The sequence below is a fragment of the Apium graveolens genome, unplaced genomic scaffold (assembly GCF_009905375.1).
Source record: "Apium graveolens cultivar Ventura unplaced genomic scaffold, ASM990537v1 ctg4455, whole genome shotgun sequence".
Taxonomy (NCBI): domain Eukaryota; kingdom Viridiplantae; phylum Streptophyta; class Magnoliopsida; order Apiales; family Apiaceae; genus Apium; species Apium graveolens.
Window position 1 is genome coordinate 54583 of NW_027418541.1, and position 7182 is coordinate 61764.

The 7182-nt window shown below is 39.2% G+C and overlaps 1 non-coding gene across 1 annotated transcript; it reads right to left on the minus strand.

The window, feature by feature from the left end:
• Nucleotides 1–6697: 6697 nt before the first annotated feature.
• LOC141701854 (small nucleolar RNA R71) lies at nt 6698–6804 on the minus strand. Its single transcript, XR_012566923.1, has one exon. It is a non-coding gene; the product is annotated as a small nucleolar RNA R71 (small nucleolar RNA).
• Between the last annotated feature and the right edge of the window lie 378 nt (nt 6805–7182).

Genomic DNA, 7182 nt, shown 5'->3' on the forward strand with positions numbered 1-7182 from the left:
GCCAATGCATGGCTCAAGGAAATGGAAAAGGCTTTTGAATTAGTCGGAGTAGGGACTGAACAGAAGACCAAGTTTGCAAGCTACTTTCTAAAGGGTGAGGCGAACTATTGGTGGGAATCCACGCGAGCATTGGAAGGAGGTGAGTTTATAACTTGGGAGAGATTCACAGAGCTATTCCTGGAGAAGTATTTCCCAAGGTATATGAAGAACCAAATGGAGATCAAATTCTTGAACCTGACCCAGGGTGATCTTACTGTGGCCGAGTATGAGGCTAAGTTTACTGAGTTAGCAAGGTTTGTGCCAGATCAAGTTGACACAGATGAGAAGAAAGCAAAAAGGTTTGAACAGGGATTGAAGTTTTGGATTCAGAACAGAGTGGCCATGTTTGAATTGACTTCATATGTGGCAGTGGTTTAGAAAGCAATGGTGATCGAAAGTAGGAGTGACATGTCTCAGAAAGGAAAGGATGGGAAGAAAAGGAAAATAGAAACCTCAGAAGGAGGTCAGCAGCCAAGTAATTTTCAGGTCCGTTTCAACAAAAGGCCAGGATTTCAGGGTAATAGGAATGTGGGATTCTAGAAACCACAATCAGGAAATGGAGGACAAGGCAACTATTTTCAGAATTCAAATCAGCAGAGGCCCAATCGTCCACCAATGCCAGATTGTAATTTTTGTGGCAGAAAACATTTTGGGATTTGCAAAGCTAATTCTGTGTGTTACAAGTGCAATATGAAGGGACATCATGCATATGAGTGCCGCAATCAGATGCCAGTCCTCTGTTATGGATGTCAGTCTACAAGAACCTAAGTCTCAAAGGGATTTAACAACTGAGACACATCCAGTCACACAAGAATCATTTTCTTAAAGGGAAGATACAGACAAAGAGGCTGCACAAATTATCGTTGATTTTGCTCAAGGTGATTTTCTTGCTAATTCTGAACAACTACTGCAAGAAAAGAAGGTTCATCAGGATGTATTGTCAAAGGTGGATACAATTATTAATGATCTTATGTTTGAGGAGAGTAACAAGAACCTTCATCACTTCTTGCTGAAGCAGCTCATATTCCTCAGGCCCCACAAGAACCATCAGTTCAAAGTACTGATGTTGGCCTAGTTCATTCTCCTAAAAAATTAAATCCTGATGCTAAAATAAATCCTGATGTTGATCAACTTTCCATTCAAACAACTTCTACTGATGATTCCTTGCTGCTGACTAGCTTGTTAAAGCATCATGATGTGTTATTTGTTCCTCCACTATCATCACTTCCACTTGAGGACTCACCTTCAGGTATTGCTTATTTTCCTCTGTTGTTCTCAATGTTTGTATGATTATTAATAGTCTCTTGGTTTAGTTACCTCTATTTATATGACAAGTATACTACTCATCTCAGCCATCTCTTATTTCTTTGCAAAATGTGTGATTGTGCTTTTCTGTGATACTGTGTGAAAATACTATGTGAGAAAATTAAATTTTGAGTGGCAGCCTCCTGTACTGGCAAAAGGAGAGGTAGCTTTGAGAAAAGAATTTTATAAGTGTTTCTTTACTTATAAACTTTCTTCTATGAGAAAAATATTACTCCTAAAAGTATTATATTGTGGGAGAAGTGATGAGATCACTTGAAAAGAAAAGAGAGATTTAGGTGTTACTTTGTTTTATATTTCAGGATCTCATCAGGAACAGACACCTATTGCTAAGGATCCTCTTAAAGGTAAAGCAATTCTGCCTAGCTCTGCAAATTCTTCTGAGGGTCTGTCTAGCTCTGATTCTGATGAAGATAGTGATCATGATGATTCTGACACAGCTCAGCTTAAGATTTCTACTGATGCATCTAAGAAGCCCAATGTTAGTTCTTCTTCACATTTCAATACTGACAGGGACGGAACCATGAATATAGAGTGGGGTGGGCTTGACAAGTCTTTAGCCCGCAAAGAGAATAAATGAACGAAGTCCTTACTAAGACTTGTTATTATTCTTTTGCTCTGGTAGACTTCAAAATACTGACTACTTATTTGTGTTTGGAGTTTATAAAGTTAATGAGCTAAACAAAATATTTTTAGACTGGGCCAATTTTATAAATGGGCTGCTTTACTACTATACATATAACTACTATTTTTTTAAAATTCCTCCTGGGCTTGAGCCCAGGTAAGCCCTTTAGTAGTTCCGTCTCTGAATGCTGGTTCTTCTTATTACAATGCTGATACTGAGCATTTTTGACAGAGTGAATGGGATTTTACATGGAGAGATGCAAATACTTCTATCTCCTCAGCTGTTGGTATGCAACATGTTCACAGGGCCTATGATGAACTTCAAAACCCTGAACTTAAACTGCATCTTAAGGCCTCTACCATTTCTGTGAAAGGAATTCTCTCTGAACTTACTGATATGAAGAAATCTCATAGTAGTTTACAGAACAAGATTGATGCATTTATGATTAATCCACTTACTTCAGCTGAACTCATAAGTGTGAAAAAGGCTGTTAAAGCCGTGGTTCAATCTCAACAAAGCATGGATTCTCGATTTTCTTCCTTGGAAGATAAAGTGTCTTTAATGGCTAATAAACTGGATGCTATGTTTTCTCTTCTTTCAAATACTGATGCCAAAAGGGAGAGAAGATAACTGTCACAAAATGTACACCTGACTCTATTTAGTTGAAAGATAAAGATACTGATGGTGATGGTGATAAAAATCCGGTTGCAAATGTTCAAATTGCTCCTATTGCTCAATAACCTCAATATTCTAAAAGATCTGGTTTTTTAGGACAAGAAAAGTCTACTGGTGTTCATGAAGTTAAGCACAAGACTAATGTTGATGCTTCTAAAATTGGTGATGTTACAATCTCTAACTTAGCAGATGCTAAAGGATTATTCTTTCCTTACAGACACAAGGAAACAGGTGAAAAGACTGTTTTGTATTACAAAGATAAAAGGTTTGAGCAAAAGAATGCTAGGAGTGCTCTTGGATTGATAACTGAAAAATTTCCTGATCTAACAACTGAAGAAGCAGTTATGCAACAGAAGGAGTTAATGGCTCAAATTGAAGATGAAGCAAACACTTCTAAAGGAAGAGGAAAAAGAGGTGGAAGAACTACAAGAGCTAGAGGAAGAAGAGGGAGAGGAAGAATTTCTAAACCAAGTCAAGTGTCTGCAACTGATTCTGTATTTCTGAATGTCCTATTCAGAGAAGGTTTCGTTCATGTACAAGGACATGATTTAGCAACATGAATCTAGATGAATCTATATGGACACACACACAAACTAATCCTTACATTATCACCCCCAAACTTAAAATTTTCAATGTCCTCATTGAAAGTAATAATAAGGATACAAGACATATCTAGTTAGCGGGAGGATCACCCTCTCCGGGTTGGGGATCAGGTGGCCAATCAACCTCGACACCAGTGTCTCAGAAAAAAGTACCGAGAGTGTGTGTCAAATCTTCAGAAAAACGCCAGTGAATGTCATGCATGGCCTCAATACGGCGAATCAACCTTCTATACTGCGTATCACCAAGACCAAACCAATCAACTGTCCGTGGTGCACGCGAGGGACCCTCTGTAAGCATGGGAGGAACCGACCATTCACCCTTTAGATTATTATAGATATATTTTAACCCCTTGTCAGGGGGTGCACCTAAGAATGCATAGCTCAAGTGATCAGGCAGTGAGTTGAGCTCAAGTGTGGGAGCTTCTTCAATCAACGGTTCAAGACGCTCCTGAGAAATTTTTAGCTCTGCTAACCCAAGAGAATCGAATGGCATATCCAACTTCCTCTTCCACGGAGGTGCATTCAAAACCTGCAGTCGCTCTGCTCCTTCTTCATTTTCAATAACTGATCCCCCCATTAAGGCTCTCTCTGAGGTATTCGACTTTGGCAATTGCTCAAGCTCCAAATTTATGACAAAGTCGACCCACTCTACTTTAAAGCACTGCTCTTTATTTGTGGGTGACTTTATTGCCTTGAACACACTAGAAGTGACCTTATCTTGAACCTTCATCGTAAGCTCTCCTTTTTACACATCAATCATAGTTCAGCCTGTAGCCAAGAATGGTCTTCCCAAGATGATGGGAATTTTCTTATCTTCCTCAAAGTCCAGAATTACAAAATCAGCAGGGAAGATGAGTTTATCCACCTTAACCAAGATATCCTTCACTATTCCTCGTGGATAAACGATGAAACGATCAGCTAGTTGCAATGACATGTATGTCAGTTTCGGATCAGGTAGACCAAGCTTCTTAAATATAGACAAGGGCATCAGATTGATGCAAGCTCCCAAGTCACATAAATACTTTTCGGAAGACAAGTTTCTGATGGTGCAAGGAATAGTGAAGCTTTCAGGATCTTTAAGCTGCGGAGGCAACTTCTGTTGCAGCACAACACTGCATTCCTCCGTAAGAGCAATGGTCTCTAAGTCATCGAGCTTCACCTAATGAGAGCTAATACCTTTCATAAACTTCTCATAGCTAGGCATCTGTTCAAGAGCTTCATCGAAAGGTATGTTGATATAAAGTTTCTTGAACACCTCCAGAAACTTAGCAAATTGCTTATCCAACTTCTGCTTCTGTAGCCTCTTAGGAAAAGGAGGTGGAGGATAGACCTGTTTCTCCCCTATATTACCCTCAGAAGGAGTGTGTTTCACAGTTTTCTTCCTTGATTCCACTTATGCATCCTTCTGCACCACTTTTTCAGCTACAATCTCATCTTCTGGATTTGGCAAAGGTGCAGACGCACCTGTATTCTGAACAGAACTTTCAGAATCTTCGTCTTGCTGAAATTGGGGGCTTTCGACCTTTTCGGACCTCAAGGTGATGGCGTTCACCTGTTCTTTAACTTCCCTCTTTCCTGGATTGGCTTCTGTATCACTAGGAAGCATTCCTGGTGGTCGATTCAACAAAGCATTGGAAATCTACCCAATTTGATTCTCTAGAGTCTTGATAGAAACCGCTCGGCTCTTGAACATGAGCCTCAACTCCTCCAATTCAGATTTTACATTATATTGACTTGTACTTTCATATGGTAGTTGCTTAAGTTAGAGTTGTTGTCTCGGTGCATATTACGGTTGTTAAAAACCAGGAGGGTTCAACTGCTTTGCTGTATACTGCTGATATGGCTGTTGCACCACATTCTGATTGTTGCTCCAGTGTTGAGTGGCATTTATGTCACTTTATAACGCTCCGTAAAGATTTGAATTGGTGTTTTGTACTCGAGTTGTTAGTGTTTTTAATGTGTTGTGTAGTGTTTTTGCATTTCAGGCATTTAACAAGAATACATGTGAATTGGCATTGTTTTGATGCTAATATGGGATTAGGATGGTGTCTAGAATAAAAGCTTGTGAAAAGACCAACTCAAGTCAGCAAGAAAAGAAGAAGTTAGAAAATTATCTAGAGAGTCAGCGCGCCCACGCTGTAGAAGTGCGTGCCCGCGCCAGGATGGCAGAAGTACAGCGCGCCCGCGCTGGTCAAGCGCGCGGTCGTGCCAGGTCGAGTCACTCGTTGGATTTATTCGGGGCATTTCCCATTAAGTGATTTATATGAATCATTAATATAAAAGAATCTTGATTCCCTTGTGATTTTAATTGATGGACTTCTACTCTGCATGGGCTTCTATATAAACATAACTTATGTTCGTTTTTCATAACTTATGTGATTATAAACATAACTTTCATGGTATTCATACAATGAAAGTTGGTGTTTATCAGTTTTGTGTTATCTGATTAGTGTCATCACCATTGTATGCTAAGGTTAAGAACGAAAAGGCTATTGAATGAAGTATTTAATGAAGTTAGAATCCCATGTTTGTGTCATATAGTATTGAACTCTCTACTCTCTTAATTAATGTTCTTTAGTATAATTTCTTAGTTAATCTTAATTATAAAACAACCTCAATTTGTTATTCGTCTTAGCATTGGATAATAACCATACCATTGTTGCATAAATACATTGATTAAAATTAACCTAAAGCAGTCCATGTGGGAACGAACTAGAATTTATTCTATATTACTTGCGATCGCGTATACTTGCGTGAATATTAGCGCGTGTTCTAGCCTTAACAAGTTTTTGGCGCCGCTGCCGAGAACTTCAGTATTAATTTTCAGTTTATGTGTTTGTCATCATTGGTCGTTAAAGTTCAGTGACTCGAACATTGTTACTTATTAAATTCCTTGTTATGTTTCAGGTACTCTAGAGAGCGTGTATGCATACGCGTTCTCGATCTCGTAAGAGAACACTGGATCAAGCTGAGGAAGAAGTTGTAGTCGAGAAGAAAATTGAAGAAGAGATCTTAGTCGAGAAAGAAGAAGAGGTTCTTATTGCAATAGGAGAACCAGAATAAATCCAAAGGCTTTGATGGACTATTCTCAACCGAATATCAATGATATTCAGTCTAGCATTGTTCGATCAGCCATCTCGGCTAATACTATTGAGATCAAGTTGAGCACAAGTCAGATGATACATAACTCAGTTTAGTTTGGGGGTTCTCCGACAAAAGACCCCAACATGCACATAAGAGATTGCATCGAGATCTGCGACACTTTCAAGTTCAATGGAGTTTCTGAAGATGCTATTAAGTTGAGGCTTTTCCATTCTCTCTGCTGGATAAAGCTAAGTGTTGGTTACATTCTCTACCACCAGGGTCAATCACCAAATGGGCGGATCTTGCTCAAAAGTTCTTAACTAAATTCTTTTCTATGGCGAAGACTACTGCAATCAGAAATGCACTTACTTAATTTGCTCAGAAATCTGGAGAATCTTTATGTGAGGCTTGGGATTGTTATAAGGAGATGCTTAGGAAGTGCCCTCGTCATGGGATGCCTGACTGGATGATCATTAATTGTTTCTATAACGTATTGGGTGCTACTTCTAGACTCATGCTTGATGCAGCATCAGGAGGAGCCTTGTGAGTTAAAAGCTACGATGAAGATTATGAATTGATTAAACTGATGGCCACTAATGAATACCAGAATCCTACTCAGAGACTATCTCAGGGCAAGGTAGCAGGAATTCTGGATTTAGATGCAGTTATTGCTATAGCTGCTCAGCTTAAGGCTTTGACGATGAAGGTGGATTCTTTGGCTAATTATGGAGTTAATCAGATCACTAATGTTTGTGAGCTTTATGATGGTGCCCATGAGACGGAGTAGTGTGCTATTTCTAGTGAATCGGCTCAGTTTGTGAGCAACTTTCAGAG